The sequence below is a fragment of the Carettochelys insculpta genome, chromosome 12 (assembly GCF_033958435.1).
Source record: "Carettochelys insculpta isolate YL-2023 chromosome 12, ASM3395843v1, whole genome shotgun sequence".
NCBI lineage: Eukaryota > Metazoa > Chordata > Testudines > Carettochelyidae > Carettochelys > Carettochelys insculpta.
The window spans coordinates 13,699,613-13,722,323 of record NC_134148.1 but is presented as its reverse complement, the minus strand read 5'-3'; the positions used below and the strand labels follow the sequence as shown (position 1 = coordinate 13,722,323).

Here is a 22,711-nt window from a genome sequence, read left to right as displayed (position 1 = left end):
GGTCTCTTACTGTGTTTTTTTATTTGGGGTATACATTTAAGTTGGGCCTCTAGTATGGTGTCTTTAAACAGTTTCCATGCAGCTTCCAGGGATTTTAGTTTAATTACTCTACCTTTTAGTTTCTGTTTAACTAGCTTCCTCATTTTAGTGTAATTCCCCTTTTTGAAATTAAATGCCAGAGTGTTTGACCGCTGCGGTGTTCTTCCCAACACAGGAATATCAAAAGTTATTATATTGTGGTCACTATTTCCAAGCAGTCCAGTAACAGTTACCTCTTGGACCAGATCCTGCGTTCCAGTCAAGACTAGATCGAGAATCGACTCTCCCCTTGTGGGTTCCTGTACTAGCTGCTCCAAGAAGCAGTCATTTAAGGCATCAAGAAATTTAAGCTCTGAATCCTGTCCTGAGGTGACATGCACCCAATCAATATGGGGATAATTGAAATCTCCTATTATTACTGTGTTTTTTATTTTGATAGCCTCTCTAATCTCCCTTATCATTTCAGCATCACTATCACTGTCCTGGTTAGGTGGTCGGTAATATATTCCTAATGCCATATTCATATTAGAGGAATGAATTGTTATCCATAATGATTCTATGGAACATTTTGATTCCTTTAGGATTTTTACTTCATTTGATTCTATATTATCCTTCACATATAGTACCACTCTGCCACCCGCACGACCTGTTCTGTCTTTCCGATATAATTTATATCCCGGTATGATAGTGTCCCACTGATTGTCCTCATTCCACCATGTTTCTGAGATACCTATTATGTCAACTTCCTCCTTTGATATGAGGTACTCCAGTTCACCCATCTTATTAGATAGACTCCTAGCATTAGTGTAAAAGCATGTTAGAAAACTACCACTATTTATATGTCCGCCTTTCACAGACGCGTTGGATTTTTTTATATGCGATTGTTTCACATCTGATCTTGCCCATATATTATTTCCCACGTTCCCTATCTGACTAACTTCTAGGGAATCCCTATCTATGGAGCCTCGTGTAAGAGAAGTCTCCGTCCGATCCAGGTGCTCCCCCGCACCAATCGGCTTTCCCCCACCTCTTAGTTTAAAAACTGCTCTACGACCTTTTTAATGTTTAATGCCAGCAGTCTGGATCCACCTTGATTTAGGTGGAGCCCATCATTCCTGTATAGGCTCCCCCTACCCCAAAAGTGTCCCCAGTTCCTAATAAATCTAAACCCCTTGGAATATAGGCAGCGTGAAAAGTAATTTTCACATAGACAAATACATACATTTAAGTAAATGTACACTGGAGATTAGAAAACATATTTTATAGCATAAGAACACAAGAATATGAACTCGGGTAAGAGAAACCTGTACAGTGCTTTTAAAAATCCCCTAAACTGCATTAAGTAAAATAATACTCTCTTATCTGTTAAGATTGAATAAATATTCCTATTTTATTGGATATGTTCTAAATAGAGTTCTGTTGCATAAGAGTTAATGACAAAGTGACCTGGACCATCTCCCTTTTTAATCAATTGACTATTAACAAACAGTTAAGACAACCTACCATCAGGTAACTTATCATTGATAACTGTATCACTAAAGACTGGTTTGGTTCAAAACCTTGTTTCTTTTTGTGTTACATGACAGGATCAATATTCACACTATTGAAGTGTACTTGAAATAACATGTGTTCTGTTTTTTGCCTTGGGTTGGGTTTGGCAATTAAACACCTACAAAAATTATTTAGCATTTCATATATTCTTCTACCATGAACTATATCCCTGAAATACGTCCGTCTGCTACACATTAGAAATAAGCAGTGTTTGCCCCAGATTTTAGGGTTTGTTGTTTGATAAAAGGAAGACAGAGTCCTATGTAAACTCAACTACTCTGAGTTTAAAAAGAAAAAAAAATGAAGCTGCCTTCCTACACTGTCGCTATGTCTACACTACGGAGATCTTTCGAAAGAAGCCTTTCCAGAAGATCTCTTCTGAAAGAGCTTTGTTTGAAAGAGCGCATCCACACACAAAAAAGCAGATGAAAAGAGTGATTTGCTCTTTTGAAAGAGCGCGTCCATGCAGCCCCCACTCTTTCAAAAGAACAGGCCAGGGATTGAAAACGAAGACTGTTTTTTCAAAAGAAGAGCCCTGTGGGGTGTCTAAACGTTTTCTTTTGAAAGAAGCTTTCGAAAGTGGGTGCTTTTCCTGAAACAGAACGGCCATGGCTACACGAGCCCCTGCCACATGGAAGGGGCATGGTAATGAGCCATTTCATTAGACGCTAATAAGGTGCTGCCATGAATATACTGTGCCTCATTAGCATAATGGTGGCTGCACACATTTCAAAAGTGCCGCTTTCTAAACACATGCCGCCCCTGTAGATGGGGGTCTTTTCAAATCACCCCTGGACTCCAAAAGCCCCTTCTTCCCAGGCAGCGTGCATTTTGAAAGCAGCACTTTCGAAACACAGGCTGCCACCATTATGCTAATGAGGCACTGCATATTCATGGCAGTGCCTCATTAGCATCTGCCAAAGTGGCTCCTTACCATGCCTCTTCCAAAAGGCAGGGGCTAGTGTAGTCACAGCCGAAAGGAAGAGTGATTTTGACAAGGAGCACCACATTCTTTCAATTTACTTTCAGAAGAACACTTTTTATGTGTAGACACTCCATAGGCTCTTTTGAAAGATTTTTCAGACGAACTTGCTAGTGCAGATGCAGCCATGCACAGCTTGGCCTCCATCCTTGATTGTTTGGTACTCAGACAAGGGGGTGAAATAGGGTGAAACAGAATCTAGCACAGTGGGGCCCTGAACTTGACTGGGGATGCTACTTCTATTAAAATATTTTTTTAACTGAGACTTAAGCCACCTTTGCCGTCTCCTCCTCAATCCAGGCAATCTGTCCACCAGCCTGGTCCTTTGGCATAAAATTACAGCAGCTTACAAGCCAGTCCCAGTGGCCACTAAGAGCTCTGTCCTCAGCTGGGAATCACCCATGCACAGGGAAGCCCAAGCCATTCAAGTAATAGGGGTATACATGGTAAGCTGACGTAGTTGGTTCTGTGCCACTCCAAGATCCCTCTAACTAGCAGCACCTACTTTAGGTATGCACTGCAAAAGCAGCACAGTTTACAGCAACTGCAGCTGTGGAGAGAATCTGAAGTAGGACAGTTTTAACTGCAAGAAGAAAGAGAGGGCTTGATCTAGAGCTGATTGCAGTTAACGGAATCTTTCCCATTTAACATCAGTGACCTTTGGATTAAGTCCACAGAGAGCAAAGTGATGTGTGATTATGGAATAGTGTACTTGGGGTGACATGGTTTGAGCCATCTGTGTGTGCAAAACATATGAATTTTTGCAGATTTTCTGCACTCCATATATACCAGTGACCTTCAGTGGCTGTGGCTACACTGCCCCTTCCTTTTGGAAGGGTTATGTAAATACAGGCTTTCAAAAATGCTAATGAGGCATGGATTTAACTATCTTGTGCCTCATTAGCATACTCCCACAGGATCTCACTTTCAAAAGGGGCTGCTTCCAAAATGCAAACAGCCGGGTACCTGGGGTTCCCTCAAAAGGAAACCCTGATTTTGAAAGCACCCTTCTTCCCAATTTGGCTGTTTGCATTTTGAAAGTGATATCCTGCTGGAATATGCTAATGAGGAGTGAGATATTTAACCTCGTGCCTCATTAGCATTTTGGAATGGCTGCATTTACAAGTCCCTTCCAAAAGGGAGGGGCAGTGTACCCATAGCCAGTGTGTATAAAATGGATAACAGGGACCACATCATGTTCCATACCCCGTTTGGAAGTAGCTACAGAACATGGGATGACTTTGCAGGGTGGTCTCACAAAAGGTCTTTTTCTTAAAACAGGCCCACTTTCTGGCCAGCGCTAATCACTTTTGGGCTTCTGTGTCTTTTGAGCACTAGTCTGGAAAAAAGAAATTCCAGGCGGTTTTGTGTCACCACAACCTACTCCTGTAAAAGTTTTTTTTATCACTATGGCCCTCTACTCCTGTTTATAGCAACATGTACTTTAGAAATGCTTGAAGTATAAATATATAACAACCTAGAAATTAGTCTGGCTCATGAGATGTGTCCTCCATCGATGATGAATTTCAGGATTCGCCAATGATTTTAAATATTAAGAATTAAAACAGCAACAAGGTCTTCCTACCATTACAGTATTAGAAAAATAAATTTTGCACTGGTAATGTATGTTTTAATACCTGCGAGGAACATTTATCTTCTGTTTTTCCATGAATCCAGTCAAATTTCCATACTAGTTCCACCGCACTTCTTTACTGAAGAAAATATATTTTAATTCAATTAAATACGGAAAATATTAGTTTCATATCAAGTTATTGCTCTCCGAGCTCTGAAGAAAGCCAAGAGGGTTAAAATGTAGGCAATCATGAGGAAATAACTTGAAATTTAATAAAACTTTTACATATATAGATTGGATTCAAATTACTTTCTGAAGAAGCAGCCAAGCAACTGAGTATTTCTCTAAGAAAGAATGATTTGTAAATCATGGTTTTCAATACCATCAGTTTGGTAATGACATTAATAAAGAGCTATGAAGGCAGACCACATTTTTAAAATTACATCAAAACAAAATGCATTTCTCATTTTAAGCGGATTGCCAGAGAAAAATCTAACAATATCCTTCCTATTTTTTAAAATCAGTTTTAGAATTAATAGCATCATCTCTGAGGAACTGCTCAGAAAAACTTTCTAGCTGTAAAATTGGTTAAACTCTGGAACAAATTATCTAGGAAGGTTATGAAATAGTGAAGGTTTTTAAGAACAGATTAGAAAAACACCTGTCAGGGACAGCCTAATTAATATTTAGTGCTCTCTCAGTGCAGGGGACTGGACTAGATGACCTATCAAGATCCAACATGCCAATGATTCTATGACAGAAGTCTTGCTTCAGACTGCAGAGCTAGAATAAGAGCATGAGTAAGATTGTGGCTTTAAGCCTAACCTATATTTTACACACAGGACTAAGAGGAGGAGCTGCTTAGGGGGCAGGATGCACTGTGCCCAGGGCACAGAAATACAGCAGTTACTGTGAACACAAACTTGTGTGTGCAAAAATGGAGACTTGCTCTGACACCCATCTTAAAGTCTGTCTGAACGTTATACAGCATTAAGGAAACGAGCTGTGTCTGCTCCCTCTAGGTGTTTCTTAAAGTTTGAACAGGTTGGGAAATACAAAAAGTGTTTACAAGATTTTGACCAGAAAAAAGAAGTTGGATTTTTTTTTCCCCCATTTTTGTGGACTGTGTGTCTCAGTGTTACATGAGCTGGTTACCATGTGTTGGGCCCTCACCTAGTCTTATCCCAATTCATTAGCATGAAGTATTTACTAATGAGTTTGGATACTAGCCTACAGATCTGAACACAGGTGATCAATCAACACAAGAACTTCAGCTGTGCCACGCGAGTGGTGGTATGCATCTCACAATAGCCTCTGTCCTTATATGCCCACGCAATCTTGGACAATGTGAGATAAATGTAAATTAAAACAATGTAATGCTGTACAAAGGATATGCAGATGCACATTTGTAGCTCTTTTTCCCCCAATTCCATACATATCATACGAAAGAAATTTTTCTGTTGTAAAGTAAACCCATATGCGAAACAACACAAAGTTTGCTGCATTATATGGAGGTCCATCTGACTGGAATCTTAAACTTCAGGTTGCAGAAGTATACTTATTTTCCACATCCCTATACTTCCTATGCTGGTAATAGCTGTATCCCTTTGTACTTAGTGCATTCTACAAACCTGATTGGCACCTTGGAACATATCTTGATACTGAGAAGAAATTCAGCGTTTGCTATCTTTCAACTAAAGAAGGGTCCAAATAATAAAAATAAAGATATGTAGTGAACTAAGAAATCTGGGAGATATTCTCACTCCTACTACAGGTTTCAGAACTGAGGTAACTTTGGGAATAAGAGTCACTTGATCTTTTGAGCAATTTTTAAATATTTCTTCTACTGAACTTAAAAACACTTTCTCGCTCTTCCACCATCTATAGTTTCAGAGAGGAAGCCGTGCTAGTCTATACACTATCAAAACAAAAAGCAGTCAAGTAGCACTTTAAAGTTTAAAGCACTTTAAAGCTACACCAGTCTGTTCTGGTCTGGCTATGGTCTGAAGAAGTGGGTCTGTCCCATGAAAGCTCACCTAATAAACTATTTTGCTAGTCTTTAAAGTGCTACTTGACTGCTTTTTGTTTTGACATCTACAGTTTGTTAACATGAGACTTAAGTTGTATTTTATCTACACTTCCAATTAATATTTATTTTAAGTAATGTTATATTAAAAATTTTGTTGTTACTCTAACACTGAATCTCTCCAAATTTAGTAACTTTTCTTTGAAAATAATAAAAATGTATATCCTTTATCTCTATTTACTATAAGTAAGACTATTTTACTGTCTCTGTCTCTAACACACACACACACACACACACACACACACACACACACACACACACACAGAATGCCGTGCTTGTCAAGCTCCCTCTCGAAGGCCAATTAGCACACATCTATGCCAGTTTAATTAGTAGTCAAATGGACCATCACAAGTCTTCACAATTATTCAATGAGGTTTATAAACTGGCCTTGAGGGCAGATCGCCAATAGAGATGCTACCCTCACTGATGTCATTCCTCTCTTTTGTTTACTACACTTCCTTCCTGAATTGCTGTCCATTTCAAAGCATGTTATTGAATTCCTGCTTTCAGCAGGGTAGGTGATTTTCTCCCTGTACTTCACAGTGATTCCTAAGAGCTCAGTTTGTTCCGTTTAGTGCTCTGAAGGCAATATGGGCCCTTCAGTGTTCCCCCTTATTATAGGCAGGGTCTGGTTCTTCAGCTGATTCTAATACCTTAAGTTGCCTATGGGGGGTGGGCGGGTGTGGACAGACTTGCCAGGCCCCTAGGAAAACTGGGAGGGGCCCAGCAAAGTACTCCTTTGGGGGCTGCTAGCCACCAGTGTCCCCCCCAGAGCACACTACACTGCCCCTTGCCCAACCCTCACAGACATCACATGTCAGCGGCAATTTAACAGCTCTGGGGCTCTAGTTGCCACCATTCCTGGCTAATGCTGTAAATACTACAGGAGCTGTGGGCCTTTTTGACTCCTTGCCCCCTCTGCCCTCCCATTGGTGACCTGGTTGTGAGGGATAGTGTTTGGAGGGCCTTTTCCCCCCAGTTTCAAACCTGGTTCAGTATATAAATGTGTTGTGGAGGCATCAGTTCAAATAGGCATACTGGAGACACCACATTCAATAGATTCCTATTCTATACATGAGATTTTGGTACACTCTTTCCATTATAATTAAATTCTCATGATTTCTGTATCTCATAAATTTAGGACTATTGTCAAACCATTGTTTTTGATTATTGAAGTACACAGAACTGAAAAAATATTGTATTTAGTCAGTTTCAAAAAGACAGCTAGTCTCATGCATTGTAGCATTATAGCATTTCAGAAACTGCTTAGCGTCTACCACAGCATTGACAAATTTCACAGCACTTGGATCCTAGTAAAAATATCAATTTGCATAGGTTGCCATTGATTAGAAATTATTACAACTGCAGAAATTATTAGTAGAATTTAAAATAAGCCACGATTGTCTACTCATCCTCTTATGATAATTTTAAGTACACCTGACCAGCCCATGAAACCTGAGCAGCTGTGAGTACACTCAAAACATCCACCCTGAAATTACATAGTGCTAGGGATCAAGCCCAAAATTCAACTGATGACCAGAAAGATCTGGATTTCTTTTTTTTTTTCCCCCCCCCAATGAAGAAGCAATGCTATAGCAGAATGAAAGAAGGACAAATCTGTTTCAAAGTTTCATACACTGGGGCTACAGTAATATTAAAATGCCTTGTTTAGACCTCTCAAAAGCTGGAAATGTCAGCTCATTTTCTATCCTCCTCAGTTTACCCTTTTAAAAGAACCTTTCTCTACATAGCTCCTAGTAGAGGGCCCTTTAAATCCTGAAGAGACAACCAGCTGCAGCTTTCAATTGACCTTCTAACATGATACCGCCACAGGCTGAAACACCATTCCAGCTAGTAAGCGTGTTAGTTCTGTTTATATTGTTTTCTCCCCCCTCCCCTTGCTCTGATTCTATAAGAGATGGCATGTCCTCACCTTTCCGCAACCAAGGACATGGTAAAGAGCTCAGTTGGGGGTTCAGTTTTTCCTGTTATGCTGTGTTTTGATTCCAACGGGGCAACCTCATCCAATTTATAATTAAAATGACATCAAAAGAATTAGTTGATGCAAACAAGCAAGTTACCCTTTTGTACTGATACCTTCTTTGTTGCTCTGCTTTGGACCTTTGCCTTCATGGTAATTTCTGTCAATATTAGGGAAATCAATGCTTGAAATTAAAGGCACTTTTCTCTCTCAAGAAGCTCGTTTCATCAACAAAATTGTGTAGTATCAGGGTTTCCATAAGCACATATTTTCCATTTTGTACTCAATAAAACATTGTTAAAATTCATTAGGGGCAAAACAAACACCATTAAAGGCACTTTTCATGAAAATATTGCAGAGTGCTTTATGGAAAACATTATAAAATGTCTAGACAAATAGCTTAGAGCCTCGGTAGCCACAAGGACACATAGAAAGACGTTATATTTATAAAATCAAAATATTGGGAAGGCTGGTCAATTCTGGCAGATACAAGATGGAACTAAATTTTATATAGTATCTGTCCATGATACACAAATCTGATGAAGTGGGTCTTACCCAGGAAAGCTAATTACCTAATAAATAAAATTGTTAGTTTTTAAGGTGCTACAGGAAGGCTTGAAGCTATAGACTAACACAGCTACCCCCAGGAAATTTTTACTGACAGACTATAAACAAAACTACATTAATAGAATGTTTAATAAAGTCAGCTACACAAAAATTAGGAAACACCTCAACTAAGTTTGCTTTTGTAACCCGAATTCAGCCCCTTTGTGCATATGAATTATAATACACCCTTAAATTATATGATCAAACTCATTTTTTTCCATAGGATACCAATCTTATTCACTGGACAGAATGAACAGCTGGGCAATATTTTCTTTCCTCCTCATTGTTCAGTGACTGTGCCGAGGCCTTATTTACTGCACACTGCTCAAATCCTGCTCTGAAGACAGGATTACTCTCCCTGGCACTTATCCCTATGGCAGCTGTGTGCTTCACAAATATTAATTAACTTTTCTTCACAATACCCATAAGGTAAGGGTATTGCATTATCCCCATTTCACAGATGGGAAACCAAGGTAGAGAGAGAGTAAGGCCAAAACTGTCCACTCATCTTGGATGCTCAAATTGAGAGACCAATGATACAATTTTTCAGAATACTTAGCATTATATAGCACTTTGTACATTAACAGCCTGGCTCCCACTGATATCAGTTGCAGCTGTTGAGTGTTCAGCATGGCTGCAAATCAGACCTCATGATCTCAAGTCAGGCCCAAGAAAAGATGAATCTGTAGCCAGTGTCACTGTACAAAGCCTCAGATTAAGTGACTTGTCTAGCATCATACAGGGTATGCATGGGAGACAAGGGACAGAATTAAATTCTCCAGGGCAGCATTCAGCTACCTTACCCATGCGGCCATCCTCTCTCTTCTTGCCTCAGTTGCCTGCCTCATTCACTATGCGCTTTTCAGCTTTCGCAACAAACAAGGCAAGGGTCCTACAGACAACAAGAACTTTATTACACAACTCTAATTCATCCCCAGAGAAGGCCCTCTGAAGTCAGTGGGAGGACAATACTTTACGTGAGATGAGGATTAGCATCACCATTCTTGTATTTTTTGATTCACTGCTCCTACCCAGCCTGTGGCTGTGAGTGTTTTCAAAATAATCTTTTGCCTCTTCTTGGGTCAGCCCATTAGTTAGATACAGTAAGACTGCCAGAGAGTATGTAACAGAAAAAGGTAAACCCAAAACAGAGCAGGACCACCAGTGACAGCTCAAAACCTGCAGCTGTTTAACATGGCATAGATGTGAGTAGGTTTATTAAACAATTTAGCTAACAGAAATTAGGAAGCACAGATGAAGATTCATTTGGTGAGTATCATTATTTCACCCATGAGTTTTATGGTGCCATCGGCAGGAGACATGCTGTGAGCTTGTTAATAATTTTAGTCCGTATCTTTGGTTCGCTACACCGAATGGTTGTCAGCTAGAAAACATATTAAAATACTTGTTTCTTTTGTAAGGACCTGGTGCTCAGCATGTCAAAGCAACTTCAATGACAGATAATTTGTGGGAGTTTGTTTATAGTTAGCCCTCCAAAAGGAGGCAGGAAAGGTCCATATTATTTTCTAACAATTTCTACCTCCCTGTCTAGGCTTTTATATAAGGGCAAGGAGGCTGTGATTCTGACTGGTCCTGAGGTGGTTTTAAAATTACCTCGCTCTGTCACTCCTGAAGCCACATGTTTTTCCTCTGGGGGGAAAAGCAGCAAATAGCTTAGCAAATACAAGCCAGCCAGAGCCCAGTTCAGCTTAGACCTGCTGTGTCCAATACATTCGCTACTCACCACATGTGGCTAATAGGACACTGCATTGTGACGAATGCCAACGCACAGCTCTCGAGCTGCATGTGGCTCTTGCAGCCTTTAAATGTGGCTCCTCCTGAGAGCTGCATGGGGGGAATGCTCTCCACTTGCTCCGCACACGTGCCCCGCTGCTTGGTGGGAGAAGTGCATGGCAGCGACCCCTGGCGGCAGCTCCAGCAGCAGCTCTGGCAGCTCTGGTGAGTCGCTAGCATTGAATTAGAATGGGGTGGGTGCTGCAGGTGCCTGACTCTGGAGGAGAGCATTCCCTCAGAATGGGAGTTGTATAATATAATGTGGCGAATATGGAAAAACGACAACCACAAGTGTGGCAAGCTTTGAATTCCTATTGGATGCGGATGGTTTAGACTAAAAGAAAACACTTATTGGCAATTACAAAAAAAAGAAAGGAAATAAGGAAAGGGAAAAGAAAGAATTAATACTTGAACGCCTTAGCCCAGAATTAAGGACCGCAACAGATAACATGATGTATCCAAGCTATAGGTTGTACGATGACAGTTGTTATAAAGAGCACTGCAGAGATTTGTAGGGTATGTGATATCTTCTCAGAGATACAGCCCCATCAGTAACCTCTTCAGAGAAAGCAGGACTAGTGCAAAACTCCAATTCTGACACCACTGGTTTTCCTGAGGTTAGAAGGATACCAGTTTCGGTCCATGGCACATTCTGTGTTAGCGGTGAAGTTTAGCACACCTTTGTAATTGAATAATCTATCCACTAAATCTATCGCCTGTCTGCACCTGGCACATCCACCAGCCGATCGTGATTTTCTTAAATTTGTTGTTCAAATGATTTGGATTTTTTACTTAAAAAAACCTTTATGGATTTTTTAACTCTATGGATAGTTCTTTGCTCATATTCAACAGTCACTATTGGAGCCATGTTGGATAACCATGACTGGTCAAATAAGTAACATGGCATTGTTTCTGACCCTGGATTGGCTGACTGTGTATGCTCCATACTGAATGTTGTATCCGCCTACTGTTAAAATGTAATGGGCCTTCCACAGCAAGACTATTCAGCACAGTTTTTGCTGCTAACTTTTTATGGGATTCAGCCTAAATTTCACATAGAGTTGGACCTAGTTATGTCCCTTAGGCCATGAACAATTTTTCTATTTTAAGTAACCTGCACCCCCACCACACACACTTTTGGCCTTCAAACAACCTCCCCAACCTCTCTAAGCCCATCTGTGCACAGTCCACACAGAGTGGGCCACATTTCTAAATTTGGCAGTGGCACCAGACCCCTCCAGAAGAGTAGCAGCAAAGCCTGCAACACATCTCCGCTGCTACAATGATCAACACCCCCCGCAACCCCTCTTAACACAAGAGCCATGGATCTGTCATATGACTCTTACAACATGTGGTGTACCTCATCCAATGCACTGCACGCCTAACCATAGCCACACAGGTGCAACCAGACAATCATGGCATTTTCAAAAGAGCTCACACTGGAAAAAGACAAGACAAAAATACCCTTTCACAGAGTCATCACAGCATGTCTGACCTGTCAGTCCTCATCCTCAAAATAAACCTGCACAACACTTTAAAAAAGTGAGCCCAGGAGCTTAAATACTGCTACGTTAACTTCTGCACAGCTGCTGGCATCAGTGGTGCCTTCAGAGCTGGGCAGCTGGAGAGCGGCAGCTGTTGACCAGGAATCAAGCTCTGAAGGCAGACTACTACCAGCAGCAGCATAGAAGGAAGGATGGCCTGGTATGGTATTGCCACCTTTACTTCTGCCTGCAGAGCTGTGCCCTTAGTCATCAGTCACTCCTCTCTGGTCAGCCAGCTCTGAAAGCAGCAGTGCAGAAGTAAAGGCAACATGGGTAAAGTATTACCTCCCTTACTTCTGCAGTGCTGCTGGTGGGGTGCTGCCTTCCAAGCTGGGTACCCAAACAACATTACAACCACCACTCTCCAGCACAGCACAGAAGCAAGGATGGCAACATCATGACCCTCCTCTAATGCAACCTTGCAAGACCCCTGCAACTCCCTTTTGGATCAGGACCTCCAATTCTGAGAAATGCTGCTCTGCTTCAGGAGACCTATTTGCACAGTTTTGTGTAAAGAGCACACAAAAGGCCAGATTTCACAGTTAATGATGCTTTTTTCATGACTGAATTTGGTAGGGCCCTAACTATACCCCCACTAACATCTCCTTCCTTTTTGCCCTATATCTGCGGACATGCTAACATGCCACTCTACCTGGAAAGGTCCCTCAGAATATGTCCAAGACCTGAAGAACTCTGTCTGGTTCAAAAGTTTCTCTCTCTGACCAACAGAAGTTGGCTCAATAAGATATTATGTCACCCACTTTGTCCCTCTAATATCCTGAGACAGACACAGCTACAACAATGCTGCACTCACGTATAAGAACAAGACAATCACAGATTTTATACATGCAAAAGTGTACACAGAGATATTAGTGCTCACAGAATGATGAGCATACCTGTATATGCAAAAGGAGGGTGTGACTCCATGCTGTGTGGGTGCAAAACACCTCCACATACATTTGTGCAGGTGCAAAACCAAGAACTATAGTTGAAATTTTAGCTTGTTCACATCATGGCAAATGATGAGGAAAGGAACGCAACTTTAAGGCTTGCTAGCATAAGGAAGCCACATAAATGCCAAAGGTGGGGGTTATTAAAAGTTTGATCAGATAATTACTTTTCACCTTCACTATAAAGTCTTTGGCTCAACCCTCAACCTTATAAAGCTACTAAAACTTAGCTCCAAGTTCAGTACAGTGTATTAAGGCTTTGTATTCAGATTATTTACCCACCTCATGAATTTCTTATCAACAAACCAGGGAAATACACTCTTGATGGAACTACTATGAGGTGGGTGCATAACAGGTTGGATAACTTCTCCCAAGGAGAAGTTATCATTGGTTCACAATTATGCTGGGAGGCATATGATTGGCATTCTACAAGGATCAGTTCTGGGTCAGGTCTGCTCAATACCTTCATTAATGTTCTAGGCAATGGCATAGAGAGTATACTTATAGAATTTGTAGATATCAAGCTGGATGGGGTTGCAAGTGCTTTGGAGAACTGCATTATTATTTAAAATGACCTGGAGAAATGGTCTGAGGCACGTATGGTAGAATTAAATATGGAAACGTAAACTAGTGCATATAGGAAGGAACAAAGTTTTGCACACATACAAAATGGCAAATGACAGCCTAGGAAAGAGCACCACAGAATGGGATGCAGGAGTCATAGGGGATCTCTAGTTAAACAGGAGTCAACGGTGCAACCCTGTTGCAAGAGAACGCAAACATCATTCTAGGATGCCTTAGCCAGAGCGTTGAAAGGAACACATGAGAAGTAATACTTCCACTCTACTATGCACTGATTACGCCTCCACTGGAGTACTGTGTCCAGGTCTGGGTGCCACATTTCAAGGAAGATGGGGAAAAATTGGAGAAGGTCCAGAGAAGAGCAACCAAAATGATTAAAGGTCTAGAGAACGTGATCTATGATGGAAGATTTGAAAGAACTACGTTTGTTTAGTCTGGAAAAGAAAAGACAGAGTGGACATAGTTTTCAAGTACAGAAAAAGTTGTTACAAGGAGGGAGAAAAATTGTTCTCTTTAACTTTTGATAGTAGGGGAAGAAGCAATGGCTTTAACTGTAGCAATGGAAGTTCAGACTGACTATTAGGAAAAACTTTCTGACTGTCAAGTTGGTTAACCATTGGAATAAATTACCTAGGGAGGTTGTAGAATCTCCATCAGTGGAGATTTTTAAGAGCAGGTTAGCCAAACACTTCTCAGGGAAGGTGTAGATGGTACTTGGTCCTGCCATGAGTGCAGGGGACTGGACTTGATAGCCTCTTGAGGTCATTTCTAGCTCTAAGATCCTATGATTATGCAATGGCTACCCTTTGAGATTATTTACAATGCTTGTCCCTAAAACAAATGGTGTCCTCAGAATCACACATTCCTTTCGAATCCTTTTCACCACTAATATGTCATTCACAACACATTTTATAGCCATATGCAAACCTAACTGAAGAAATGGTGCATCAATAATTCGGTTGTTGGAGGTATTTGGGGGTGGGAAGGAGCAAGAGTTTTCTCCATTGCACTGTTCTGCCTCTATCGCATCCTGCTGCTCTGCCTGTCTGGCATGAAACTCAATTTACACTTCAGAAACAGCATGTACTGAGCGTGACCGCTCAGCAGGGTCTGTGCCTCTCCATGTAGCTTGGCCTGCCTACCATTATCATCAGCTCACTGTAAGAGGCACACAAACTTTGGAAAACAAAAAGCAGTCAAGTAGCACTTTAAAGACTAGCAAAATAATTTATTAGGTGAGCTTTCGTGGGACAGACCCACTTCTTCAGACCATAGCCAGACCAGAATAGACTCAATATTTAAGGCACAGAGAACCAAAAACAGTAATCAAGGAGGACAAATCAGGAAAAAAAAATGATCAAGGTGAGCAAATCAGAGAGTGGAGGGGTGGGGTGGGGGGAATGTCAAGAATTAGATTAATTAGATCATTTCTAGCTATCACCACTCTGAAAATGTTATGCATTTTTAAATAGAGATTTTTCCTAGTTTGCTTGTGCTGTACCAATGCCAGAGGCACATCCTTCCGGAACCCCGCCAGGGGCCACGCTTCTACACAGAGTTTTGGAATCCGGAAGAACGATCTTCCGGATTCCAAATCATGTGACATTATGCTAATGAGGAGCAGGGAATGTGCATCCGCGCCTCATAAGCATCTTTCACTCCGCGTATTAGCGTGTCACTTCTGAAGAAAGTGGCCTGTATAGAAATGGCCAAACTGTGGAGGTGGAGGAAGGGGAGGCATGACAAGCTTTTAGGGGAAAAACTGTCATGCACATATTTGCCCACAGCAATGAGTAACAAAGATGATTCCTCCAGATATATCAGGTCATCAGTGCCATACACTGACCATAGATCAGAGTGGGCAAAAAGCAGCTCACCAGCTGGATACAATTTGCCAGGGCTAGCCCCAGTGGTGCATCAGATGCCTTATTTATCTGCACAACCACAGATGCAGCCATTCACAGCTTCTGTCTGCGACATTCCCAGCAAATGGGAGTTGCTGAAAGTGATGTCGTGGTCTGCACTATTTCCCAGAGCTCCCATTGGCCAAGAATGGTGATCCACCACCAATGGGAGCTGCAAACAACCATGCCTGTGTATGCATAGGTAAATAAAGTGTCTGGCATCCCGTCAGGAACTAGCCCTGGTGAACTGTGTTTGACCCTCCCCTACTCTAAATGATGCAGTGAATTTTGCTGGATTTCTGTTTAGCTTGCATAGCATTACACAAAGTCACTGCCATCTCTATGTTAATCCATTTACCTCTATGCAGTGTAAGCATCAACTATACTTTCACTCTTATGACAGTACACTGTTGGCTCTGCTTGAATGGGCGCCTTACTGTTTTTAATCTTTAATGAGAGTTGGATGTTAATTTTTGTTTTAAAATCGGTAGATATACTTGTGTGGGGGAAAGGGCATAAATTAGTACAGACACAATGAAGGGGGGAATCAAATAAGATTGCGAACCACTGCTCCAAATACCCTGTCAGTTACTCAAAATTACAAAATCAAACTCCAACATAATTAGTTCGGGACTTCCACCTAGTCTGGGAACATACTAAAATACTACGGTACAGCCCCAACTTACACAAAGGTTGTGTTCTTGTGCAACCCCACACAAGTCAAATTTCACGTAACTTGGGGGGAGCCAGGAAACTGACAAGCGCAGCGCCACTGATCAATCTCCTGTCTCCTGTGAGTGGTGGGAGCTGGTCCCTGGGTTACCCACCACTCAGAGAAATGTGGAAACCAACCAGAGCTGCTGCGCTGGTCAGTTTCCCTACTCCTGTCAGAGGTGGCAGCCAACAGACAGGCTGCCGTCCCGACAGGAGCAGTTTCCTGCCTCCTGTTAGAGGCAGCAGCTGAGAGTCAGGCTCTCGGCTGCAGCCGGTGACAGGAGCCATGAAACTGACCAGTGCAATAGCACTGGTCAGGTTCCCTGCTCCTCTGAGTGGCGGGGAGATGGTGCCTGGCTCTGGGCTGCCTACCATGCACAGGAGCCAGGAAACTGACCAATGCTGCTGTGCTGGTTGGTTTCCTGGCTCCCCTGAGTGATGGGCAGCCCAGAGCCAGGCACCAACACCCCACCACTCAGAGTCATCTTAACATGAGATATGCACAACCTGAATGGATGTATCTCATGGTTCTACTATAGCACTCCCAGACATTGGCCTACGCCTTAATCTTACTTGAAAGGCCTGTTGAAATAATTTGGCCTTACAGTTTGCCCTGAAACTTTGCAACCCCAGGCTAGTTCAGGATCAGCGCTGGAGGCCACTCCACAGCCCTGGGACCAGGCAGTACACACTGTATTCTAGTTCACATTTCACTGCTGATGTAGCTTTGTAAAAGCGACTATCACATGAAGCATTTTTCCTAAGTGAGTTCGTCAGATAGCTCTCAGTACTTTACTCCTATACACGAGAGCAATCTTACCCGCAGCTCCATGTTCAGAAAGCTCCTCGGACCCAGTACAACCAGTTGGGTTTCAGTGCACGAGGGCACTAGGCAGATGGAGGAAGGGGGCCAGAATTAGGGAAGGTTCTCTGCTTGGCGGCTCCATGCACTTCACAGAGTGGAACAGCCATGTAGCCAGTGAATCACAAATGAGAGCAGAGTTCAGGAGCAACTGTGGCATGAGGGCTGTTGCTGTTCCCATGGAGACAAGTATCAGAGAGGTAGGACCACAGGACTTCTTGTTGTTCCCATGGAGTGACTCTATTGCCACTCTGTGGCTAGGGAAAGGAATCTTTCCCTCCAGTGGAACCCCCTCGCACTACACCAGCTGACTCCAGGTTCACCTGTGGAGACTGTTTGTCCCACATTAGTTTCACCAAAGAATTGCAAAACAATTTACAGTGAATTGACCTCTCCACCTGCCCCCAACAGATACTAAGTCCATTTTCAAGATGGGTAAATTCAGGCACATAACTTGAATTGACTTGCCTTAGGTATTACAGCAACCCAGTAGCAGCATTAAGCACAGAACCCCAGATCCCTGCCACTGCAGAATCGCTGAAAAACCCTTCCCGTCTCCTGGCCACTGTTGACAGATGGGACACTGGGCTACATGGACCTCGGGTCTGACCCAGTAAATGACTGTTCGTATGTAAACGCTGAAAGATACAGGTGGAAAAATCTCTTCAGACCCTCCCCCACACTCGCTCACATACCATATTCCTTAATGCATTCCAGAAACAGAGTACAGGGCAGAGGCAAGAAAGAAGCCAAAGATACTCACTTTTCTGGTTGTTTCCCACAGCAACGCTGCTTTCAGATGTATGTTCTCACATTGCTTAGCATCCGGCTCCCAGAAGCTGAAGAAACAGTTCCAGTCCCGTCTGCCCTGTAAACTAGATAACAACAAAAAACAGCTTTGGAACAGTTGCCTTTCTTTCAGTCTCTGCTAACCAGGCCACTACAGCTCTGCTGCACTGTATTGGTAGAAACAGCTTTCAGTTAAAAATATTTGCAAAACCATAAACAAAATGATTGACAAATAACTTGCATTTGTATATATTTTTTCAGGAATAAAATCTTATTAAATCACAGATTTAGTAAAAATGCAAAGCTTTTTATTTTCTTGCCATGGAGAGAGTCAAATTTAAACTGTGTGCATGGCTTTTTTTTTTACAAGGTGGAAAAGACAGTGATCTGACTCAATCCCTTAAAATATACATTGAGCTACATGGGAAAAAAGAACCAAACTATATACCTGTGTTGAAAATGAATACAAAACAGGAAGGCTAATATAGCAGAAATGTCTTGGGGGAAAGCCTTAAATTGTATTTTCACAGAAATAAAAGCCTAGTATAACTAATCACACTTTTGTGGAAATATTTTCACTACTTCCTATTTATTGAAAAGAAAATGGGATTTTATTAGTTTTTGACTGAGCTGTCTGACTTTGAAATTTAATTACAAGATGTTTCTACACAGTTTAAAAAATAGTCTTACATTACAGTTGGAAAATAGAAATTAAAACATCCTAATATTAAACATATCTGTAAATTCTGATACCAATGGGCATTTAATGGACATTTTGAAAACAACTAACATATAACAGATCATCAGATTACTGGTTTTCACTAGTGTGCCAATTAACTCTCAAGTATTGGAGGGGCAGCCGTGTTAGTCTGGATCTGTAACAGCCACGAAGGGTCCTGTGGCACCTTATAGACTAACAGAAAAGTTTTGAGCATGAGCTTTCGTGAGCACAGACTCACTTCTTCAGATGCTGCCAGATGCAGCATCTGAAGAAGTGAGTCTGTGCTCACGAAAGCTCATGCTCAAAACTTTTCTGTTAGTCTCTAAGGTGCCACAGGACCCTTCGTTCCAATTAACTCTGTATCTAAGTATCAAAGATGTATGTTACTATATGAGTGAAGGAAAAATGTTTCATTCTAAGTGCAGCATTTTATGGCTATGTCTACACTAGCCCAAAACTTTGAAATGGCCATTTTGAAGTTTACCAATGAAGTGCTGAAATACATAGTCAGCACCTTATTAGCATGCGGGAGGCCATGGCACTTCGAATTGTCTCAGCTTGCCACCACGCGGCTCGTCCAGACAGGGCTCCTTTTCGCAACGACCCTGCCGACTTCAAAATCCCCTTATTCCTATATGCTGTTATGATAAAAGGGATTTCGAAGTTGCTGGGGTCCTTTCAAAAAGGAGCCCCGTCTGGATGAGCCGCACAGCGGCGTGCCGCAGCAATTTCAAAGTGCCACGGCTGCCAACATGCTAATGAGGGAATGAATATGTATTTCAGCACTTCATTAGTAAATGTCATTAGTAAACTTCGAAATGGCTATTTGTATGGCCATTTCGAAGTTTTGGGCTAGTGTAGACATGGCCTACATTCTCTTCTCTCTTGTTATCACTATTACAAGTAAATTATCATAAAATAACCCTCTAGCAGACAATGGACAATCCAAAAATGAGTCAATGAATGTGTTAAAATATTTTTATTCACTTAACAGATATGAGAAAAATTCATTTTTCAAAACCTCAATCCTTATGCTTATAGTGAATCTCACAGACCATTAAGCATATATAAGTAGCCTCACTGACTTCATTGGGACCATTCACACGAGTAAACCAGGACCAGGCTCTTAGAATGCATAGTTTGAAATCCTAACCCAGTTGAAAACTGAGTTTTTTCAATGACTTCATTGAGGCTAGGATTTCACTGAAATGGAAATACTGGGGAAATGTCAGAAAAGGAAAAAAAATGTTTCTCATGTGGAAAACACAAATGTCTTATACCATCTATTAATTCCAGCTTACCTACCGCAATTTAGCTTTATCTGGGAAAAGAAAAATACATTCTTTTTGCAAAAGCAACAACCAAATTACAGCATGTTCACACCACTCCAGACACTTGAATTCTTCCTTTTGAATAGATTTTCAATGTTTTATAATTTTTTTAAAAAACATGTTTTGAATTTTTATGTAACTGCAAAACCTCATGTTACTGACAGAAAGCTACCACAGGAAGGGCTTGTCTACACTAGGCCAGGGGGCATGTAAATGAGCCCAGTTGGTGAATAGCAATGAGGTGCTGCGCTGCATATGCAGCACCTCATTAGCATAATGCGCACTGCACGAACTTCGAAGTTTTGGGCATAAGGGTACTTTAAGGTTGCATGGGTATTTCAAAGTGCCTGCGGCTAGACTGCTTGCCAGCGCTTCCAAGTTAGCAACGTCGAAGTTCATGCAGCAAGAATCATGCTAATGAGGTGCTGCATATGTAGCTCAGAGCCTCATTGCTAATCACTGACTGGGCTCGTTTACACGCCCTCTTTGAAGGAGGGGGCTAGTGTAGGGGAGCCCGAAGAGAAAGACATTCCCTGGAGGCCATTAATATTCCAGAACTTTTAAAAGAGGGCATTTGTACGTGTGTGTGTGCTCACGTCTGGGGGTGTGCCCCCCCCCCCACACACACACGCTGTAAGAAGGAGGACATAAACAATATTTTTTCCTACGGAACTGCACACAGCAGGGAAAAGAAAAGTAATGTTTTGATGCTGTCTGAACTCAGATGACACTATTTTAAAAGAACAAAAACAATGGAAATTATTCTTTGACCTTGGTGTGGCATTGCAGACTATAGTTTGACAACAGAAGTCTAACACTATTTTCATTGACAGGCTTTATTCCAGTACTTGATCAACTTCTTACATACAGTTCCATCTTAAAAAATAATAAAATACCAGTTTAAAAATGAACATACAGCGTGAAGTTAAAATACTCTATATACAAAAACTCCAGCCAAATCAACACTCCCCAAACAACAAAGATTACTGTGCCACATGACCAGCCCCTAGTCATGAGCATGAAGTGATCTCTCAGGATTAGCACAGGATGTAGAGATGGAACATCATCCTCACGAAGCCATCTCTAAACATTCACAGCATAAAAGAAGGTCTCCTACTGATTTTACATCTCCCCCAGAGATACTATCACACCAAAATCTCGCTTTGCTAAAAGGAAGCACACTGCCACTCTCCTGGTAATGTAATAAAATCCACTTGGCATTATGTGAGATTTCTCAGAGAATACTAGGAACCTTCTGTTGTTTTACATGATCACAGAACCCTCCTTCGCACTTGACCAATTCCTCCTAACTGAGGATTTCAGACACAAATAGGAGGTTTAGAATCATAGAATCCTAGGGCTGGAAGGGACCTCAAGAGGCTTACAAGCTGCCTCCTCAGCATTCTACAACTGAACAATGTACCAGAACTTCTGCTGACTGCATGTAACCAGTCCCTGTGTGAGTCATACTAGTAGCTTCTCAGAGGTGGCAGAGGGAGTAGGAGAAGGGATGGATAGATGCAGAAACAGAGACTCTGAACATGCTGCAGCTTATGCTTAGCAGGCTGATCAGCTGGGTATTGTGAAATGCCAGCAGAATAATCCGACCTCTGTAGAAGAGAGGACATTAGGGAAAGGAAACATGACCAGAGGAAACTTTCTGTATGACTTAATAGCTGGGGGGGAAAAAATGAATATTTTGCAACATCCAGTTCAATACTTTAAAATAACAAACAGTATAATCTAAATGTAACCTAAAGGTGTTTTTCTTGAAAAATAATTCCTCAATCTGCTAGTTATCTGCAGACAAAAAAAAATTAAATAATCTTTCCTGGGTTTTTTGAGATGCTTTAAGTGAAAAATGTGATGATTATATGATGTGCTGTCACTCAGCTACAACCCACTCACTCTGATTACTCAGTACAGCTGCTTTAATATTCAGTCAGTTCAGCTTCCTTTTATATTCAGGCATTCTCAAATGTCCCTTATCACACAGGACAGGTGCTGCCCTTACTGGCCTGCACTAATTTGTCCTTTTATTGAAAACCAGCACTGAATATGAAGGAGACTGTGAAACCTATTTCTTTATCATTTGGATTTCTACAGGAGGTATGTTTCTGGGGGAAGGATAGCTCAGTGGGTTGAGTATTGGCCTACTAAACCCAAAGTTGTGAGTTCAGCCCTTGAAGGGTCCATTCAGGGGCCTGGGGCAATTAGATTTAAAAAAAGTCTGTCAGGGATTGTTCTTGGTCCTGCCAAGAGAGCAGGGGACTGGACTCAATAACCTCCCAAGGTCCCTTCCAGTTCTATGGAGATGTGTTGTAGCCTCTCCTTTGATCTGCAGAACACTAAGGCTGCATCTACACCTGAAGTTCTTTCGTAAAACCTGGTCTTTTTCCAAAAGAACCTGCAGAGTGTCTACACAAAAAATGCACTCTTTCAATATGAAATCAAAAGAACACAGCATGTTTTTCCAGGGGCCCCCTTCCTCTCACAGATGAGGAAGAGTTCCTTTTTCCAAAAGATTCTTTTGGAAATAAAAGCATGTGTAGACACCCCAGGAGCCCTTCTTTTTTCCAAAAGAGCAGTCCTCATGGCACCAGATTTATTGATCCCCAGCGCCTTCTTTTGAAAGAGCAGGGCTGGTGCGAATGCTTTCTATCAAAATTGCAAACTGATCTTTCAAGCCATACTTTTTGTGT

At 41.6% G+C, this 22,711-nt stretch overlaps 1 protein-coding gene across 6 annotated transcripts in view; it reads right to left on the bottom strand.

Moving 5' to 3' along the window:
* The window catches only part of OTUD7A (OTU deubiquitinase 7A), a 298,239-nt gene that overhangs the window by 204,379 nt on the left and 71,149 nt on the right, over positions 1 to 22,711 (bottom strand). For all 6 annotated transcript variants that reach the window (XM_075006997.1, XM_075006994.1, XM_075006993.1 and 3 more), the window contains one exon: positions 17,932 to 18,043. The gene's annotated coding sequence lies outside the window, so the exon portion shown is untranslated. The remainder of the gene's footprint in view (positions 1 to 17,931; positions 18,044 to 22,711) is intronic.